At 46.8% G+C, this 22,022-nt stretch overlaps 1 protein-coding gene across 1 annotated transcript in view; it reads left to right on the top strand.

Moving 5' to 3' along the window:
• LOC140185019 (uncharacterized) overlaps positions 1-22,022 on the top strand; it is a 777,523-nt gene that overhangs the window by 518,482 nt on the left and 237,019 nt on the right. The window lies entirely within an intron of this gene.

The following is a 22,022-nucleotide window of genomic DNA, read 5'->3' on the forward strand; positions in this document are numbered from 1 at the left end:
TGACCGCATCGCTTATTAATGTTTCCCTTTTGGGAGCGGGAGAGACTGTGCTTTTTCTCATCGATGGTGTTTTTTCTACGGATTACCCGGCACCAGAGAAAAGATGCACCACGAAAATCCTCGCGCATTCTTTCGGCAACTCAGTTTCACAGACCTACCTGAATAACTTCTTCCACTTAGTAAAAGTTTATTGTCATTCAATCGTGTGCCGGTATGCGGCTAAAAAAGTTTTAGCTGCTAACGGTCCTCTGCACGCGCTCTAAAACTTTCAAGTCTTTCCTACAAGAAGGAGAAAAGAACTGAGAACAAAACACTCAGTGTCCCTAACAAGAATTTTATAGAGCTGCGACATTATCTCGTGGCTCTTGAGATCAATACTCCGACTAATGAAGACCAAGTCTATCAACCGGGTCACTGTTTATTGGTCTGTCATGTGAGATCAGGGGATTGGTCGAATTCGCGAGCTTGTACATCTATCAGCTAACGTTTGAGCTGTTAATTCTGCGCGTGTGAACTTGTTCATGGGTTGTAGGTGATGATGAGCCAAACACACATATTCAGCAGCACTGGGCACGATAAACGTCGTTAATTATAACAGTGGTGACACTCACCCTTTTGGAATACATGTTGACATTCCAAAAAGAGCACAACTGGAAAAGTTGAGGACGAATGTGAATCATTGTATCCCGGAAATGATACGTCCAACGGTTGGACTGTTTATTTTGAGCGGCAAACGGCATCACAGATGGAGTTCGACCCGGATAAGTGTGAGGTGGCTCATTTTGGTAGGTCAAAAATGATAAGCGAATATAGCATTAATGGTAAGACTATTGACAGTGTGGAGGATCAGAGGGATCTTGGGGTCCGTGTCCATAGGAAGCTCAAAGCAGCTGCACAAGTAAACACTGTGGTTAAGAAAGCATAAGGTGTATTGGCCTTCATCAATCGTGGAAGTAAATTTAGGAACCGAGCAGTAATGTTGCAGATATATAGGACCCTGGTCAGACCCCATTTGGAGTATTGTGCTCAGTTCTGGTCGCTTCACTGCAGGAAGGATGTGGAAACCATAGAAAGGGTGCAGAGGAGATTTACACGGATGTTGCCTGAATTGGGGAGCGTTCCTTTACCACTTTACCTGGCAGCTCATTCCACACTCCCACCACACTCTGTGTGAAGAAGCCCCGCCCCCCATGTCTCCTTTAAGCTTTTCCACCTTCACCCTTAACCCATGTCCTCTATGTTATTTCTCCCCTAGCCTCAGAGGAAAAAGCCTGCTTACATTCACTCTATCTATACCCATCATAATTTTATATACCTCTGTCAAATCTCCCCTCATTCTTCTACGCTCCAGGGAATAAAGTCCTAACCTATTCAACCTTTCTCTGTAACTGAGTTTCTCAAGTCCCGGCAACATCCTTGTAAGCCTTCTCTGCACTCTTTCAACCTTATTAATATCCTTCCTGTAATTAGGTGACCAAAACTGCACACAATGCTCCAAATTCAGCCTCACCAATGTCTTATACAACCTTACCATAACATTCCAACTTCTATACTCAATACCTTGATTAATAAAGGCCAATGTACCAAAAGCTCTCTTTACGACCCTATCTACCTTTGACGCCACTTTCAGGGAATTTTGTATCTGTATTCCCAGATGGCTCTGTTCTACTGCACTCCTCAGTGTCCTAACAGTTATCTTGTATGTCCTACTTTGGTTTGTCCTTCCAACGTGCAATACCTCACACTTGTCTGTATTAAACTCCATCTGCCATTTTTCAGCCCATTTTTCCAGCTGATCCAAATCCCTCTGCAAGCTTTGAAAACCTTCCTCACTATTCACTACCCCTCCAATCTTTGTATCATCAGCACATTATCATCCAGATCATTGATATAGATGACAAATAATAATGGACCCAGCACTGATCCCTGTGGCACACCACTAGTCACAGGGCTCCACTCGGAGAAGCAATCCTCCACTACCACTCTCTGGCTTCTTCCATTGAGCCAATGTCTAATCCAATTTACTACCTCACGAGGTATACTTAACGACTAAATCTTCCTAACTAACCTCGCATACGGGACCTTGACAAAGGCCTTACTGTAGTCCATATACGCAAGATCCACTGCCTTCCCTACATCCACTTCCTCGGTAACCTCCTCGAAAAACTCTAATAGATTTGTTAAACATGACCTACCACGCACAAAGCCATGTTGACTCTCCCTAATAAGTTCCTGTCTACCCAAATACTTGTAGGTCCTATCTCTTAGTACTCTTTCCAATAATTTACCTACTACAGATGTCAAATTTAACGGCGTATAATTTCCAGGATTACTTTTTGAGCCTTTTTTAAACAAGTGAACAACATGAGTTATCCTCCAATCCTCCTGCACTTTACCCGTGGATACCGACATTTTAAATATATCTGCCAGGGCCCTTGCAATTTCAACACTAGTCTCCTTCAGGGTCCGACGGAATACCCTGTCAGGTCCTGGAGATTTATCTACTCTCATTTGCCTCAAGATAGCAAGCACCTCCTCCTCTTCAATTTGTATAGGTTCCATGACCTCATAACTGGTTTGCCTTATTTCTATTGATTCCATGTCACAATGGGGGGCGTTGATGGCGGACCCAAATGCCAGACACAGACACTGAAGTACAAGGAACAGGACTTGACTAGAATAGGGACGTGACAGGATACAGATAAGGAGGAGGGACAAGAACGCAGACCTGGGCTAGGACATGGACTAGACAGGGAACCCGGACAAGGAACTATGTACTAACAGCCTGGGCTTGGGCTCCGAGCCAGAGATTGGACAAGGACCCAGAACCTAGGTCTTGCCTCGGGCTCAGGCCCCAGAACCAGGTAAGGACATGACGTGACTACAGGACAGGACGTGGCTGGGGTCTTCAGGCCTGGGGCTGCAGGCTGGTCTCTTGGGTCTTGATGCTTAACACTGGGGTATTGGTCTTGAGGCCTGAGGCTGGGATGTTGGTCTTGAAGCCTGAGACTGGGGTCTTCGGTCTTGAGGCTGCAGGCTGGGGTCTTGGGTCTTGAGGCTGCAGGCTGGGATCTTGGGTCTTGAGGCTGCAGGCTGGGATCTTGGGTATTGGAATGCGGAGGCTGATAAATTGGAGGCTGGAGTTCGGAGACAGACTAGGAACTATACATCAACATGGAGCCGGGACTTATCCTTCGAAAAGCCGGGACTCACCTTTAACACGACACCAATATGAGACAGGACAGTACACAGACATAGAGCCGGGAGTTATACTTAGACAAGCCGGGACTCAACTTCTCCACACCAAGGTGAGACAGGACCATACGTCGGGTAACGGCAGAACAGCCGGACTTACCCAACGGAGCCAAAGACAAGACAAGACAAGACAGATCCCCCCGCAGGGCAATGGCAGAACGGTCGTACTTACCCCACGGAGGCGAGGACAAGAAGAGACAAACACCGAAGAAGGACAGACAGTTCCATCTCAGCTTCGAGGTTGCTCCGAGTCGCAGTTACAGCCAGAGACCTCAGCTGCTACGGAAACAGTCGGATCACTAACGAGCTCGGAGAGGCAGACGGCCACTCAACTGGACCAGGAAACGGTCGAATCCATACCGCAAAGACAGATCCGACCAAGGACAACAAGGCTCCATGAAGCGATGGTTCTCTAACGCGGCCTGAAGATGGTAAGTGGGCACTCTCGCCTTCCACCGGCAGGTTATTCCAAGGGAAACTTGACAAGACAAACCAGCCACTCACACGCGAGCCCAAGGCCAGTTATATTCTCAGCTCCAAGATGGGAATCAGGTGCCTACGATTAACTCAACCAAATCAAGGGCCAGCTGGAAGACCCGGAATCCTGAGTCTACGGACCGGAACGTGAACCGGAATGTGGACTTCACGGACCGGACCATGACACTCCATGCCAGTTTCCTTAGTAAACACAGACGCAAAAAAACTGTTTAAGATCTCCCCCATTTCTTTTGGTTCCATACATAGCCGAACACTCTGATCTTCAAGAGTACCAACTTTATCCCTTACTATCCTTTTGCTCTTAATATACCTGTGGAAACTCCTTGGATTATCCTTCAACGTGACTGCCAAAGCAACCTTATGTCTTCTTTTAGCCCTCCTGATTTCTTTCTTAAGTATTTTTTGCACTTTTTGTGTTACTGAAGCACTTTAATTACACCCTGTTTCCAAAACATGTTATGCATCTCTCATCTTCTTTATCAGAGTTCCAATATCCATCGAGAACCAAGGCTCCTTATTCTTACTCACTTTGCCTTTAATCCTGACAGGAACATACAACCTCTGTACTCTCAAAATTTCTCCTTGAAGGCCTCCCACTTACCAATCACGTCCTTGCCAGAGAACAACCTGTCCCAATCCACGCTTTTTAGATCCTTTCTCATTTCTTCAAATTTGGCCTTCTTCCAGTTCAGAACCTCAACCCGAGGACCAGATCTATCTTTATCCATGATTAAGTTGAAACTAATGACGTTATGATCACTGGAACCAAAGTGCTCCCCTACACACACCTCCGTCACTTGTCCTAACTCGTTTCCTAATAGTAGATCTAATGTTGCATCCTCTCTAGTTGGTACCTCTATATATTGATCTAGAAAACTTTCCTGGACACATTTTACAAACTCTAATCCGTCTAGTCCTTTAACAGTATGGCAGTTCCGATCAATATGTGGAAAATTAAAATTCCCTACCATCACAACTTTATGTTTCCTGCAGTTGCATGCTATCTCTCTGTAGATTTGCTCCTCCAATTCTCGCTGACTATTGGGTGGTCTATAATACAACCCCACTAATGTGGTCATACCTTTCCTGTTTCTCAGCTCCAACCATATGGCCTCGGTAGACAAGCCCTCTAATCTGTTCTGCCTGAGCACTGCTGTAATATTTTCCATGCCTAGCAATTCCACCTCCGCCCCCCCCCCCCTTCATTCCTCTGCCTCTATTACGTCTGAAACATCGGAACCCTGGAACGTTAAGCTGCCAGTCCTGCCCCTTCTGTAGCCGAGTTTCACTAATGGCTATAATGTCCTAATTCCACGTGTCAATCCACGCCCTCAGCTCGTCAGACTTCCCCACAATACCCCTTCCATTGAAATAGACACACCTCAGAAGATTATTACCAGCACACACAACCCTTCTATTTGTGACTTTGAATGAACTTTTAACATCATTTATTTTCACCCACGCTCCACTCTCTGCTCTGGCACTCTGGATCCCATCCCCCTGCAAATCTAGTTTAAACCCTCCCCAATAGCACGAACAAACCTCCCTGCAAGGATATTGTTCCCCTTGTCGTTCAGGTGTAACCCGTCTCTCTTGTACAGGTCCCACCTGCCCCAGAAGAGGTCCCAATGATCCTGAAATCTGAAACCCTGACCCCTACACCAGTTCCTCGGCCACGTTTTCATCTGCCAGAGCATCCTATTCTTACCCTCACTGGCACATAATCTCAGGATTACCACCTTCGAGGTTCTGCTTTTTAACTTCCTACCAAGCTCTCTATTCTCACTCTTCAGGACCTCCTCACTCTTTCTTCCTACGTCATTGGTACCGATGTGCACCATGACGTCTGGCTGATCACCCTCCCACTTCAGAATGTCATGCAATCGATCAGAGACATCCTTGACCCTGGCACCCGGGAGGCAACAAACCATCCTGTATTCTCTGTCACGACCACAGAACCTCCTTTCTGTACCACTAGCTATCGAATCCCCTATCACTACCGCTCTCCTCTTCTTCCACCCTCTTTTTTGCACCGCACAGCCAGACTCAGTGCCAGAGATCCGGCTGCCACAGCTTGTCCCAGGTAAGTCATCCCCCCTCAAGAGTATCCAAATCGGTATACTTGTTGTTGAGGGGAATGGCCACAGGGGAACCCTGCTCTGCCTGCCCTTTCCCCTTCCCTTGCCTGACAGTGACACAATTACCTATGTGCTGCTCCTTTGGTGTAACTACCTCCCTGAAGCTACTATCTTTAAACACCTTATTCTCCTGAATGATCCGGAGGTCATCCAGTTCCTGCTCCAGTTCCTTAACACGGTTTGTTAGGAGCTGCACCTGCATGCACGTCTTGCGGGTGTCGTTGTCTCCCTGACTTCCCACATCCTGCAAGAGGAGCATTCCAAAATCCTGCCTGGCATTCTCTCTATTCTAAACAACAGAAGAAAACTTACTGGAACCTAACCTCGCCTCTGCCTTTTAACGCCGAAGCCTGTAAAGCCAAAGCTGTCCCACGCTGCTCCCTTTCTCCCCGCTGCCCGCTGTATATGGTGGTCTTTTTTTAAACCTTAGGCGCTCTACGTCACACGCCTGCGCAGTCTAGCCTCTTTCCCCCGAGCACTGGAGAAAAACAACACTTCTCTGCAAGATTCCTTACTCCTTCACTTTCGGGCATTTGCTCCGATTTAAAAAAGACAGTTGAAATTTCCTCTCCTTTTTAAATCGTTGGCGCTCTACGTCACGTGCCTGCGCAGTTTTTACTCTTTTCCCCGAGCAGTGTGAAAAAGAAGACTTCTTTCCGAGATTCCTTGCTCCTTCACTCTCGGCCTCTTGCTCCAAATTTCAGAACTTGTGGATTGTATGGTAATCGAGCGTTTGAGTTAGATTTTCGATAAAAGAGGTGATTTCACGTTTTATCAGAGGGGAATTGGGAAGGGTAGAATAACACTGTAATCAGTTTTATGTTTGAAAGATTATATTAGGAAAGCACAGTTAAATAAAGATGTTGTAATAGCAATATTTTTGGTATTGAAAAGGCAGATGGTACTTATTGTAGGACAGACATTCGATTAACTTTTGGAAATGCAATTGAGGGGGATAATGTACAATATTTTCTGATTGTTTTTATTTCGGCACCTTGTAAAGTTATGGATGGGCAAAATGACATTGAATTATATAGTTGTACCGTGGAGAGCATTCTGACAGGCTGCATCACTGTCTGGTATAGAGGGGCTACGGCAGAGGACCGATATAAACTGTAGAAGGTTCCAAATCTCTTCAGCTCCATCTTGGACACGAGCCAACAAAGTACCCAGAATATCTTCAGGGAGCGGTGTCTCAGAAAGGCAGCGTCCATTATTAGTGACCTCCAGCACCCAGGGCAGGCCCTTTTCCCACTGTTACCATCAGGTAGGAGATACACAAGCCTGAGGGCACACACTCAGCGATTCAGGAACAGATTCTTCCCTTCCGCCATCTGATTCCTGAAAGCTCTTTAGAGATTTGGACATGACTTCAGTTTTTCAAAATACAGTATTTCTGTTTTTGCACATTGTTTTAGAATCTGTAAAATATTATTACAGTACTTGTTTATTTATTATTATGTTTTATTGTATTTATTATGTTTTCATCTCTCTGCTGCTAAGTTAACAAATGTCAAGTCACGTGCCGGTGATGATAAACCTGATTCTGATTCTGATTCTGATTTTTATGTTTGGAAGGTAATATTAGGAAAGCACAGTTAAAGATAGATATTGGAAGAGCAGTATTATTACTATTCAAAAGGCAGATGTTATTTATGGAAGGAAAGACTTTTTATGAAATTGTGGAAATAAGGATGGAGGGGCGATTATCTAACTTTTTTCTTAGTCTTTATTTAATTGGACGTCTTGTATCAGACACTGGACAAAATAGTACAAAGTCGGCATGGTTTCCTTCAGGGAAAATCCTGCCTAACGAACCTGTTGGAATTCTTTGAGGAGAAGTAGTATAGATAAACGGGATGCAGTGGGTGTTGTATATTTTGACTTTCAGAATGCCTTTGACAAGGTGCGACACATGAGGCTCCTTACCACGTTAAGAGCCCATGGTATTACAGGAAAAGTACTAACATATTTAGAGCTTTGGCTGATTGGTAGGAGGCAGTGAATGGGAATAAAGCCATCCTTTTCTGGTTAGTTGCCAGTGAATAGTAGTTTTCTGCAAGGGTCATTGAAGGAAATGTTTCATTTTGTTCTGTATATAAATGATTTACATGATGGAATGCATGGCTTTTTTGCCCAGTTTGCAGATGATACAAAGATTAGTGGAGGGGCTGATAGCGTTGAGGAAACAAGTAGGATACAGAAGGATTTATAGCAGATTCGGAGAATGAGCAAGGGAGTGGCAAATGAAATACAATGTTGGTAAATGCATGGTCGTGCACTTTGGTACTAGAAATAAATGTGCGGACTATTTTCTAAATGGGGTGTAAATCCAGGAATCTGAGATGCAGAGGAACTTGAGATGTCCTTGTGAAAAGCACCCTGCAGGTTAACTTACAGGTTGAGTCGGTGGGGAGGGAGGCAAATACCATGTTAGCATTCATTTCAATAGGTCTAGGATGTGATGGTGAGGCTTTATAGGACACTGGTGACGCCTCACCTTGAGTATTGTGAACGGTTTTGAGCCCTTCATCTTAAAAACAAATGTGCTGGCATTGGGTATAGTCCAGGGGAAGTTCACAAGGATGATCCCAGGAACGAAACAGTTATCATACCAGGTCGCTGGTTGTGTCACATGTTCGAGATTGAACATGTCAGTTCTCTGCACTCTTTCAATTTTGTTGACATTTTTCCGGTAAGAAAAACTGCACACAATACTCCAAAGCAGGTCCCAGCAACGTCTTATACAACTTCAAGATAACATCTAATCTCCTGTACTCAATACTTTGACTTATGAAGCCCAATGTGCCAAAAGCTCTCTATACGACCCTCTCTACCCGTGACGCCACCATGAATCTGCCTTCCCACATCCCTCTGTTCTACCAACTCCTCGTGATCCGACTGCTCACAGTGCCTTCATGCACACCCACATCAGTGCTCACCTCGAATCCAGTACTTTGAATATGTAATAATGCTTGATGAGTTTCCAACAGTTAATCTGACCTACTGCGAGAATGACCTGTTTTAAGACTCTTCAAAACCGAAAGGGAATCTGAACTAATTACAACTCTACATGGACAAATTTCCTCCACCCACTGTAAGCCCAAAATGATGGCAAGCGATTGTTACCTATAATGCAGGCACACAAGCAGCCACGCCAACAATCCCATTTAAGTTTTATATTGATCCTTCTGTAAAATGGTTAACATATCAAACTAAATTTCCTTAATATACTGATGGATCACCAGATTATCAGGCATCACAGAATCCTTGGACTTTATTAAATCATTTATCCAAAAATTAACCAAAGGCGTTGATAAAAAAACAAGGTGGGGTTACAGAGAACGCGATATTGGGACATATTGCTTAGTCCAACAAACCCACATTCCTAGTGTGATAAGAACCCGGACATGTCATAGTTCGTTCTGTAAAGTCCGCATTCCGGTACATGGTCCGGTCCGTGGACTCCGGCCTCCAGGTGTTCCGGCTCTCCCTTGTTTCATTTGGGCTTAATCCTAGGCACCTGATGCTCGTCTTGAGGCTGGGAATATAAATGGCCCTGGGATCGAATGTGTGGGCTGGTTCGTCTCCCCTTAGAGCAACCCGCCGGTGGAAGGCTAGAGCAGCCATTCGTGGTCTGTTGGTCTGTTTGGAGGACCACCGCTTCATGGAGCCTTGTTGAGTCTAGTCGGAGCAGTCATGCTGGTGTGGATTCGGCTGTTTCCGGGACCAGCTGAGTGGCCGTCTGCCACTCCGAGCTGGATATGGATTCGGCTGCTTCCGTTGCAGCCAAGGTTGCTGGCCGCCCCGAGACTCCGAGCCACCCCGGATTGAGCTCCCTTCCTGTCCTTGCCTCCGTGGGGTAAGTCATGTCGTTTTTGCCATTAAGCAGAGGCTGGTCTGTTCCTTTGCCCTCTCTATCTGAATCCTTGACTGTTTCCTCGGCGATTTGCCTCGGCAGTCATTGTGGTCCCGCATCCTAGTAAGAATCCCGGCCCGGCGACCAAGTAAGGGGCCCGGCCCTGCAAAAGCATCCCGGCCCTGAGCCCTAGGAAGGGTCCCGGCCCTGCGTTCCAAAAAGGAGTACCTCGTCCTGCCCAGGAAAGCCTCGAAGAATCAAAGCTTCATCCAGTCCTGTAGCCACGTCATGTCATCGCCTAGTTCTGGAGTCCGAGCCCGAGCCCGTGTCAAGTTCCAGGTTCTGGATCCTAGCCCAGTCTCTGGCGCGGAGTCCATACCCAAGCCTCCAAGAGCCCAAACCTCGTCTAGTCCTGTAGCCAGGCTTCGAAGAACCCAAGCTGTGAAGAACCCAAGCCTCTCGCAGTTCTGCATCCAAGCCTCGAAGAACCCAAGCCTCACCCAGTCCTGTCGCTAAGACTCGAAGAACCCAAGCCTCGCACAGTACAGTAGTAAAGCCTCGATGAACCCAAGCCATGTCTGGTCCTGTAGGCACGTCATGTCCTCGCCTAGTTCCGGGGTCCGATCAGGAGTTTACACCTAGGTTCTGGGTCCTTGTTCAGTCACTGGCTCGGAGTCCAAACCCAGGCTCCTAGTTCCCAGTTCCTTATCCTGGTCCCGCTTTCCCAGTCAAAGTCCTAGCCCATGTCTGTGTTCCTGTCCCAGCTCCTAGTCTGTGTCCAGTCCCGTCCGTAACTCTAGTCCAGTCCAGTTCCCAGTACTGCAGTGTCTGCGTCTTCCATTTAGGTCCGCCTTCAGCGCTCCCCTTGTGACAAGGCACCCAAACCTGAAATCACTCTTGTTGTGATATTCTAAACCATCATCCAACACACCTATAACAGGATGATCATCGCTTGCCCTCAAATTAATCTAGTATGCTGACATTAAATTCCCCCTCCACAATTTTAACCAGTAAAGCCGAAACAGCAGACGACCTTACTGCACCACAACGCAATCTTAAAGCCTGTGCTTATAACACATAGTAGTAGAATTAGGTCATCTGTCCCATAGAGTCTGCTCCGCCGTTAAAACATGGCTGATACTGTTTTTTTTTTTCTCGTCCTCAATCCCATTTCCCGGTCTTCAGCCCTGAACCACTGATGCCATGTTCAATCACGAAACTGTCAATCTCTGCCTTAAATACAACCAACGACCTGGTATGATAACTGTTCCGTTCCTGGAAAATTTACAATACGCTTGCTGTGACCAGCAGACCGAACCGTGGGAAAAGGTGAGGACTTCATTCACTGGAGAGTGGAAAAATAAAGGGAAAATTCACAGAGGTATACAAAATTAGGAGTGCTATTGATAGGGTAAATGCAGGCAGGATTTTTTCTATGAAATGGGATGAGACGGGAGTTAGAGTCGCAGTTGAAGGCTGAAGGATGAAATATTTAAGAGGAAGCTGAGTGGAAATTGCTACATTCAGAAGGTGGAGAGGGTCTGGGAAGAACTGTTAGAGGAAGTTACGGATTTTATTGCAGAGAGTTTGGGATTAAGTACAGGGACGGGAAACATATTGAGGGCTGTGGTCCAGTTGAAGTAATGGGACTCGGCGGAATAACAATTCGGTAGGAAGTAAATGGGAAAATGTCTGTTGCTTTGCTCTAGTGCCGTCTGACTCCAAATAAAGTGCAGCTGAAAGGGAAATGGTTGGGTCCGTTGTCGGGAAGAAAGCGGGGTGCTTTAAGGCCAGATCGTGGGGGGAGAGAAGTGAACTGGTACTGGACGTCCACGGTTAATGTGAGGCCATCAGGGCCAGGGATTTAAAAGTCGTTGAAGAGCATGTAGGCGCAGACATCCATATGCACACAGGTAGATGGACACAGATACAAACACACACTCACAAACACGCACACTCACACTCTCAAACACTTACCATCTCACACTCTCACAGACTCACGCACACACAAATGCCACGACACTTTCACATCTGCCTCCCGAGGTCTCCACTGTGTTCAGTGTGCATTAAATATTCAATAGGTTTCAATGTGATTTCTCCCTCATTCCCCGTCCTCAACCAGCAAACGCTCTTCAAAAGGTTCCGTCTTTCATTCCCTGATCAAACTCCTCAAATGTACTGTGTGAGTTTTCCCCTCTTGGGAATTAAGCACGTGATATTGTTGTATCCCTTATAAACAATGCAATGTTATGTAGATTCCCGAACCGCTATACACAAATCTCTCCCGTGTCCTGAAGGGTTTCTTCCACACTAGCCAAGTGCTCTCAGTCGCCACGCCGTCACGACAGTGCGAGTGCTGTCAGCGAGCTGGACTGTTAGACACACAGATAACCACGATGAGACAGACAGACAGACACACACACACGAACGCATATAAACACAGATAGATATTTAATAATAAATACATAATGTACTTTGATTTTTTTGAAGACTGAGACAGCTATTTTATGAACTGTGAAATGGTTCTTGTTCTGGGAAAATCTAATGTGCATGTGGGGATGTCAGCGGGTATGCGGTGCGCATGGAAATCGGGCTGCATATTGATTTACGGATGTGCGAAGGTTTCCGGGTATGTTGGCGAACATGGACGTGCATACTGATTTCGGAGTGTCGGTGAATTTGGGGGTTCACGCTGCTTTGGGTCTTTGAGGGTGCACAGGAATTTGGGAGTGCAAATGTATTTGGGGCACCGCACAGATGTGGGTGTGTCGGCGGATTTGGGGATGCACACAGACTGGGATGTCATTAGATTTAAAGAGTGTGACAAGTAACAAGGTTGTTTCATTTATAGATACTTTAATAACAAATGCACTTTGAATTTGAACTTTGTTTTTGTTATTTGATTTAAGATAGTGACAGCTATTTTGTGATTTGTTTGAAATGGTTTTTGCTCTGGGATGATCTAATGCAGATGTGTGGAGTAAGCGAGACTGGGATGCCTACAGATCTGGGTATGGAGGTGAATTTAGGGGTGTCGGCAGGTCTGGGGTTGTGCATGGATTTGGAGATTCACCCTGATTTGGGAGTGAAAACGGAGCTGTGGCTGGCCTGCGGTTTGTGGTGTGCACAGTTTCGGGAGTACACAGAGATTTGCGCATATCCGCAGCTTTGGGAATCCCGTTGGGTTTTGAGGTGTGTCGAATCTGAAGGTTGTTTCATTGGTAATACTTCAATAATAAATGCAACTTCAAACTTGACCTCTGTTCTTGCTAGTTTTTTTTTAAGGAGGAGCCAGATATTTTCAGAATTGCTTGAAATGTTTCTTGCTCTGAGATAATCTAATGTGTATGTGGAGGAGTCAGCGGGTTTGGGGTGCGCACAGATCTGGGTATGTCGGTGGATATGAGGGTGTCTGCGGATTCGGCGTGGGCACAGATTTGGGGGTGCACGCAGATTGTGATTTACGCTGATTTAGGTGTGCTTGATGAATATGGGGTGCACAGGGATTTGTGGATGTTCAGGCACATAAGGGGTTGTCAGCGACTATGGGGGTGTCAGTGGATTTGGGTCACCCAATGACGTTGGCGTGAGGATGGGACTTGGGAGCTACGCAGATTTAACAGCATATCAATCATTATACGGGAAATAGGCATGTGGACATGTGTTCGGAATTTGAACCTTGTTCCTGCTATTTTTAAGGCGGAGGGAGCTATTTTGAAAAGTGCTTGAAATGACTCCTGTATTTGGATAGTCTAATCTGTCGGTGTAGGCACGGACTCGGGGATGTGCGCTTATTTCGGGGTTTGTCTGTGAGTGTGGGAGTGCACACAGATTTGGCGGCAGATCTTGCTTTACGCATGTGCTATGATTTAGGGGTATGTCAGCGAATGGGTGAGTGCACAGGGATTTCGGGTGTCTGTTGCTATGGGGGTGTACACTGATTTAAGAGTTGAATGCAGGTTTACCGGTGAGCACAGATTTGCGGGTTCACATTGATTTGTACCGAGTTGGGTGTGTTGGCGGATTCGGAGGGGAACACTGACTTGGGGGAGCCGGTGGATTTTGACGTGTATCGAATCTTAATGTTGTTCCGGTTGTAAATAATAATAATAATGTTGTTATTGTTATTTAATAATAAACACAGTATGAATTTTGACCTCTGTGTTAAATGCAGACAGCTGTTTTATAAAGTACTTGAAATTATTCTTACTCTGGGATAATCTAATATGCATATGGGGGTGTCTGCTGATTTGGACAGGTGACGAATCTCAAGGTTCTTTCATTTATACACACATTAATAATAAATGCAATTTGAATTTTGACCACTGTTCTTGATTATTTTCTGGTTCGTGCACCAATTTTGTGAAGTGTCGAAATGAGAGTTAGAGAACGTGTGAAGTTTGCGGAGACAGAGGAAGGGACTGAACCAAGGGGGAGTAAACTGAATTGGAAACGTACACAGGTAAGTCAGGCACGGTCAGGCAGAGACAATGGGTCTACCGAGGCACAGACACAGAAAAACACTGACACACAATAAGACATATAGACAGACACAAAGACAGACAAGCATGCGCGCGCGCGCGCGCACACACACACACACACACACACACACACACACACACACACACTTTCTTAGCCGCCTCTCCGGCTCTCAGCCGTGTACTTTGACACACACAGGATGCCATGATTAAAATATACCCCCCGTCCCCCACTAGACTGCTGAGTCTGTTGGCCATGTGTTAGGGTTAGGAATGGGTCCTGGACGAGCCCTCACCTGTTCTGACTCTGGCTGAGTTACTGATGTCTTTGGAGAGTTTCGTGGATAGGGAAATGTTTATTCATCACCACAAACCGACGTGTTTTTTTTTTTCGGAGACCCCCTCGGTAGAGTTCCCTAAACACAAACTACATCCAGAGTTTATACTCTCAAGGAGAATGGTAACAGTCGGTGAATCCGTACAATTTCATAAGCTACAATGACACAATTTCATTCAATATTCTGTGTCTGATAAACGGTTCCTTTGAAGTACATATTTACAGTGGAAACACATTTAATTGTTAAGACACCCCTGAAAGGTCAGTCAGCTTTATTTGGACAAAATATCTCCCTCAAATGGTCTAAATATGAATTCACTAAATTAATCACAATCTGGCACCTCTGGAATTGCACCTGTCTGATGTAATCGGTTTGTAAATATTTTTGAAAACTTTATTTTTAAATCTGTTGCAATCTGTCCCTGTGGATTCGCTAAATTATATTAAAAACCACAAGCATGTGCTGCATCAACATTTCATTCTGGGAGATCGTCTGTAGCACAGGAGGAAAAATTATTAGACGAATAAAATGCCTGCAATGTGGGATCGGTACGCCAGTGTGGAGAAAATATTGTACGTGTTCATTGCCGTCATTGGAGTTCCTGGTGAGTGAGCAGAACAATTGTTGTTCGGTATTTCTGTGTGTTAATCGGTCTGAACCTGTTTATGATCATTTTACAAGCTTGCAACTTGATGATTATTGCACAAATATCCGTCAGAGTTATCGATCTTCTCTGTTCAACATTCTGATTTTTCATATTTAATGACAAGCAGAACTAAGTTTCTGTCCCTTCTCTAAGTCACGGAATCGTCTCGAACGCTGTTCTTGCCATTAATGGCACCTTGTTCAGAATTGTGCCTCTGCTGGGGACAGCCAGTTCTCTGTGTAGGTTTGAATGGGCGGGCTTCACATTAGAAACTTCACTGTTTCTCAGTTATTGATCAGCGAAAATCTCTGGTCCAGAGTTCCACGTCTCCCTGTGGAGTCTGTACCAGTTGGATTCCGCTGCCTGTTGGTCAATAATTGGGTCTGATTACCTGAACCGGTGTCCATAGATCTGCTGCCGTGTGTTATCGAATTAAACTGCGCTGTAGAATTAATTCATTAACCAAGACACTCTGTCTCTGGTTACTAATCTGACCCTCCAGTATTTTGGTGTATTGCTTCCCTCTGTATCCCTTCTCGGCCACATCAGATGCTGAGTTTCCAAAGGGCTGGTCAGTCACGGTTAAATCAGTAAAACCGGCTCCATCAGCGAACAGAATCGCGATCAGCACCGATGGTCGTTGTTACTGCAGCTCGTTTTTTTTATCGCCGATGATGGAACGCACATCGTCCTGTCTCCACACTGAAGGGGGCAGGTCAGAGACAGTGTGACCCGTGATTGATGTTAGATTAGCAGCCGTTCAGAGTCTAGCCGTCCCGATCTTTAGCTGAAACCCGATCCCGTGTTAAATCCAGGATAATGTCCAGTTTCTGTTCTTTGCCTCTCTCTCTCTCTCTCTCTCTCTCTCTCTCTCTCTCTCTCTCTCTCTCTCTCTCTCTCTCTCTCTCTCTCTCTCTCTCTCCAGTGAATCTAGTGACGATTGTGATCCTGTCCCGGGGAAAGTGCGGCCTCTCTACCTGCACCACGCGCTACCTGGTGGCCATGGCAGCGGCCGATCTACTGACCGTTGTCACCAAGGTAATTTTGCATCGAATTAATTGGTATTACCTCCCAAGGAGTTTACTGAGCAACACCCCTGTGTGCAGTGTTATCGATGTACTGATGTTCACAGTCATAGACTGTTCTGTTTGGTTCACCGTCACTTTCACCTTTGATCGATTTGTCGCCATTTGTTGCCCGAAGCTGAAAACAAAGTATTGCACCGGGAAAACTGCGGCTGTGGTTCTAACAACAACTGGCGTACTGTTTTGTATGAAGAATGTTCCCCGCTACTTTATTTGGAAACCCGGGATGATCATCGACAATGTACCGTGGCTCTGTGATACCATGGATAATTATTTCACTGACCCCGGGTGGGTAGCATATGACTGGCTCGATACAGTTTTAACTCTGTTGCTCCCTTTCGCTGGGATCCTGCTGCTCAACGCTCTGACAGTCAGACACATTTTAGTGGCCAGTCGGGTCCGTAAGGGGCTGAAGGGTCAGAGCAAGGGGGAGAACCGCAGTGACCCGGAGATGGAAAGCAGGAGGAGATCTGTGGTTTTACTCTTCACCCTCTCCAGCAACTTCATCCTCCTGTGGATGACACTGGTTGTAAATTTCATATATTATCAGCTCTCAGGAAAAGGATTCGATTTTAATGATTCTGAACGGATCTTTACCTACGTCGGGGTTTTGCTGAGTGATTTCAGCTGCTGCACGAACACATTTATTTACGCGGTGACTCAATCTAAATTCAGGGAGCAGGTGATCAGCGCGGTGAACCATCCGGTCACCTCGGTGTTTCAGTTCATTAATAAAGCCACGTCCTGACCAGAAGCCACAGACAACCTCAGTGTCTCCAGTCCGGGCTCTTCCGCTTACATTCACCGCCGGATCTCCCAGGTGTTACTCTCGGGCGGATTGTCCTATTGACCGGCAGCTCAGGGACATTAGAGTACTGTGTGTGTGTGTGTGTGTGTGTGTGTGTGTGTGTGTGTGTGTGTGGCGGGGGGGGGGCAGAGACCAAACACCGTCCTGGAGACTAAGTATCTCATTGGCCCCAGCAGACAATAAACTGTTGCTTTGGAATGCAGCCCACCGATTGGTCTGTGGATATCCATCTATTCCCATTCCCTCCCATCGAACGGACAGCCAGACGTTCCAACAAAACGGTGGGGAACTTGTCGGATGCTTGCTGGCTAAGCCAATATCACCTCACTCTCACCCATCCTCTTGAATGATTGGCTAACGTGAAGTAATAAGGTAAGGTTTGGTTGAACAGCAGTTGACACACTAATTTAAAGGTGCATTCCCGTCACTAAGTGGAATGGAGTATGGTGTAGAGCACTGGTCCGCAGCCTCCGGGCCGCGGACCGATACAGGAACGCGAAGCATGCAGGGGTGCAGTGGTAGCTGGGACGCACTCAGCACATCTTTATGAGAAAAGCTGTAATAAACAAGCTAATTAATTCGGTGCTGCCCGGCACGTAAATGTCGGCCCAGATCAGGGGCGATTGCCGATTGCGTAAAGCAAGAGAAATCGGCAATCGCCTCTGATCTGGGCCGACATTTAGCGTTACCGGTCCGCGGACCGGAGGTTGGGGACCACTGGTGCAGAGAATTGGGAAATAAAACCCTCATTGTTTCTTTTTTTTTTTTCAAATGAAAACTAACTTGCCATAAAAGCCACAAATATTGTACGTAACCAAACACAATACTATGTATTAAATTAAAGTCACTACCATAACTTAAGAAAACCAAAGATTGTAATGAAGCCTCCATTTGGTTTATTTCTATCTGATATGCTTCACACTGAGATAGTGTATTCAACTGTTTCACAATGACAAAAACTTTGCGACCCAGAATGATGTTTTCCAACACGACATAAGGAAATATTGAGCATAGTATGCCCAATTCTAAGTTGTGTCAATGTAATTTCTTTATTTATTGTTTTACGCCCTTCCCCCATAAACATATCAGTTATGAATTCTGTAAAGGTGTCTCAATTTATGCCCATGACCCCACTGGTCTTGATAAACTTCTGAACCCACCAACCCCTTAGATTCCGATCTGCTTGGTGGACGGTCTTCACCCAGAGTCGGAATTTAAAACCTTTTGTAACTAAACCTCAGGGACGCATAAGAAGTAGACATATAAAACAATACTTTGTGTATAAAATAATATTTGATGAGTTTCCAAAAGTAAATCTGACGGATTTCGAGAATAACCTGTTTTAAGATTCATCAAAACAGAAAAGGCATCTGAACAAATTAAAACTTCGCATGGACAAATTTCCTCCACCCACTGTAAACCAAAACTGACATCACTAAATACTGCTGTTGTCATAAGGAGTGGCTGGGAACGGACCCAAGTGCAAGACACAGACACTGAAGTACTAGGGACAGGACTAGGATTCAGGCTGATGGCAAGGACATGGACACGAAAACCAGGAACCTGGAACAGGACAGCACAAGAGAGCAAGAGCCCGGGTTTGGACTCCGAGCCAGAGACTGGACAAGGACCCAATACCTGGGTCTTGCCTCTGGGTCGGACCCCAGAACCCAGCAAGGACAAGGCTTGGCAGGCAAGCAGGACAAGACTGGAGTCTACAGGCTAGAGGCTAGAGATTTGGCTTGGCTTGGCAAGAGGCTAGGAGACTGGAGACTTGACCCGAGGTTGAAAGCTGAAAGCTGGTATCTTCAGGCTTGAGGCTAGGCAGGCTCCTCCGGGGCAGGGCGCGGTTCACCTGGGCAGGCGCGGATCTCCTGGGCAGGGCGCGGTACTCCTGGGCAGGGCACGGTTCACCACCCGACGGAGGCATGGGACAGGAAGGGACAGATCCAACCGCAGGTAACGGCGAGACGGCCTGGCTTACCCGACTGAGGCAAGGGACAGGAAGGGAGCTAGGTACAGGGTGGCTCCAGGACAAGACTGCAGGCGAGACGAGGCGAGAGTTACCAGAAAGGCAAGGCAAGGCTTCAGGTAAGGCAAGACGAGACGAGAACTTCAGGAGAGGCGAGAGTTACCGGCCAGGCAAGGCAAGACTTCTGGCAAAGCAAGGCGAGACGAGAACTTCAGACGAGGCGAGAGTTACCTGCAAGACAAGACAGGGCTTCAGGCGAGGAAACAGAAGGCAGAGGAAGGGATACAAGGAGCAAAGACAAGAACAATCCAACAGCCACACCTGGGTCTCTGAAGGTATTTATGTAGCCAGCCCCAACGAGCATCAGCTGCCTCAAGTAGAACTCAACAAGAACAGAAACAGGGTAGATAGGAAAACCTGGAGTAAGGGTCGATGGACCAGACCGTGAACCGGAATACTGACTTCACGGACCGGACCATGACAGGGGGAGAAGTCCTACCTGGGGTAAACAACAGTGGTCGAGCCTCTGGCACAGAGTCTGGCCCTGTGGCTCAGAAGGGTAGGGTAATGAAGAGGATGGCAACATTTAGGGGGTCTGACAGGCGATTCTGTGGACGCAAGAAAGAAATGCGGATGGTAGTTTGCCTCCCAGGTGACAGGGTCCGGGAGGTTTCTGATCGCGTCCACGACATCTTGCAGTGGGAAGGAAACATCCAGAGGTCGTGGTACATATTGGTACCAACGATATAGGTAGGAAAAGTGAGGAGGTCCTGAAAACAGACTACAGGTAGTTAGGAAGGAAGTTGAGAAGCAGGACCTCAAAGTTAGTAATCTCGGGGTTACTGCCCGTGTCACGTGATAGTGTGTGTAGGAATCGGATGAGGTAGAGTATAAATGCGTGGCAAGGGACAGTGATTCAGATTTTTGGATCATTGGGACCTCTGTGGGCAGGTGTGAACTGTACAAAAAGACAGTTTGCACTTGAATTCCAGGGGACCAATATCCTGGCGGGGAGGTTTGTTCAGGCTGTTGGGGAAAGTTTAAACTAGAATTGCGGGCGGGGCGTGTCGGGGGGTGGCGGGGTGGTGCGAACCGAACTGAAGTGACGGAGGAAAGGATGGTTGGCTGACAAATAGAGAAAGCTTGGGGACAGTGTGAAACGGAGGATAGACAGGTGATAGATAGATAGATAGATAGACGTTCTTTATTGATCCCGAGGGAAATTGGGTTTCGTTACAGTTTCATCAACCAAGAATAGAGTATAAATATAGCAATATAAAACCACAAATAATTAAATAATAACATGTAAATTATGCCAGCTGGAAATAAGTCCAGGACCAGCCTATTGGCTCAGTGTGTCTGACACTCCAAGGGAGGAGTTGTAAAGTTTGATGGCCACAGGCCGGAATGACTTCCTATGACGCCCTGTGCTGCATCCCCGTGGAATGAGTCTCTGGCTGAATGTACTCCTGTGCCCACCCAGTACATTATGTAGTGGATGGGAGACATTGTACAAGATGACATGCAACTTGGACAGCATCCTCTTTTCAGACACCACCGTCAGAAAGTCCAGTTCCATCCCCACAACATCAATGACCTTACGAATGAATTCGTTGATTCTGTTGGTGTCTGCTACCCTCAGCCTGCTGCCCCAGCACACAACAGCAAACATGACAGCACTGGCCACCACAGACTCTTAGAACATCCTCAGCATCGTCCGCCAGATGTTAAAGGACCTCAGTCTCCTCAAGAAATAGAGACGGCTCTGACCCTTCTTGTAGACAGCCTCAGTGTTCTTTGACCAGTCCAGTTTATTGTCAATTCGTATCCGCGGGTATTTGTAATTCTCCACCATGTCCACACTGACTCCCTGGATTGAAACAGGGGTCACCGGTGCCTCAACCCTCCTCAGGTCCACCACCAACTCCTTAGTCTTTTTTCACATTAAGCTGCAGATAATTCTGCTCACACCATGCGACAAAGTTTCCCACCGTAGCCCTGTACTCAGCCTCATCTCCCTTGCTGATGCATTCAACTATGGCAGAGTCATCAGAAAACTTCTGAAGATGGCAAGGCTCAGTGCAGTAATTGATGTCCGAGGTGTAGATGGTGAAGAGAAAAGCAGACAAGACAGTCTCCTGTGGAGTCCCAGTGCTGCTGGTCACTCTGTCGGACACACAGTGTTGCAAGCACACGTACGATGGTCTGCCAGTCAGATAATCAAGAATCCATGACACCAGGGATGGTGCAGGGCGGATGGTGTTGAACGCACTGGAGAAGACAAAAAAACATGACCCTCACAGTGCTCGCTGGCTTCTCCAGGTGGGCGTAGCCACGGTTCAGCAGGTAGACGATGGCATCCTCAACTCCTAGTCGGAGCTGGTAGGCGAACTGGAGGGGATCTAAGTGTGGCCTGACCATAGGCCGGTGCTGCTCCAGAACAAGTCTCTATAGGGTCTTCATGATGTTGGAGGTCAATGCCACCGGTCTGTAGTCATTGAAGCCACTGGGGCGCGGCGTCTTCGGCACAGGGACGAGGCAGGACGTCTTTCACAGCACAGGAACCCTCTGGAGACTCAGGCTCAGGGTCTCTATCTTCCCCTCTCCCGTAGAGTCACATCTGCCAGAAGTGCATACGGCTGGGCGATCTGGAAGACTGTGCAAGGAATCTGGAGCAGCAGCTGGATGACCTTCGATTCATAAGGGAGAATGAGGCAGTCACAGATGAGAGCTACAGGGAGGTAGTCACACCTAGGCTGTCGGAAGCAGGTCGTTGGGTGACAGTCAGAAGGGGGAAAGCGAAGGTGAGCAGACAGGTAGTGCCGAGCACCCCTGAATAATGAGTTCACCGTCCTGGATACTGTTGGCGGTAACTACCGACCAAGTGTGAGACACGGTGACAGGGCCTCCGACACTGAGTCTGACCCTGTGGTGCAGAAGGGTGG

Source organism: Mobula birostris, chromosome 20 (assembly GCF_030028105.1).
Source record: "Mobula birostris isolate sMobBir1 chromosome 20, sMobBir1.hap1, whole genome shotgun sequence".
NCBI lineage: Eukaryota > Metazoa > Chordata > Chondrichthyes > Myliobatiformes > Myliobatidae > Mobula > Mobula birostris.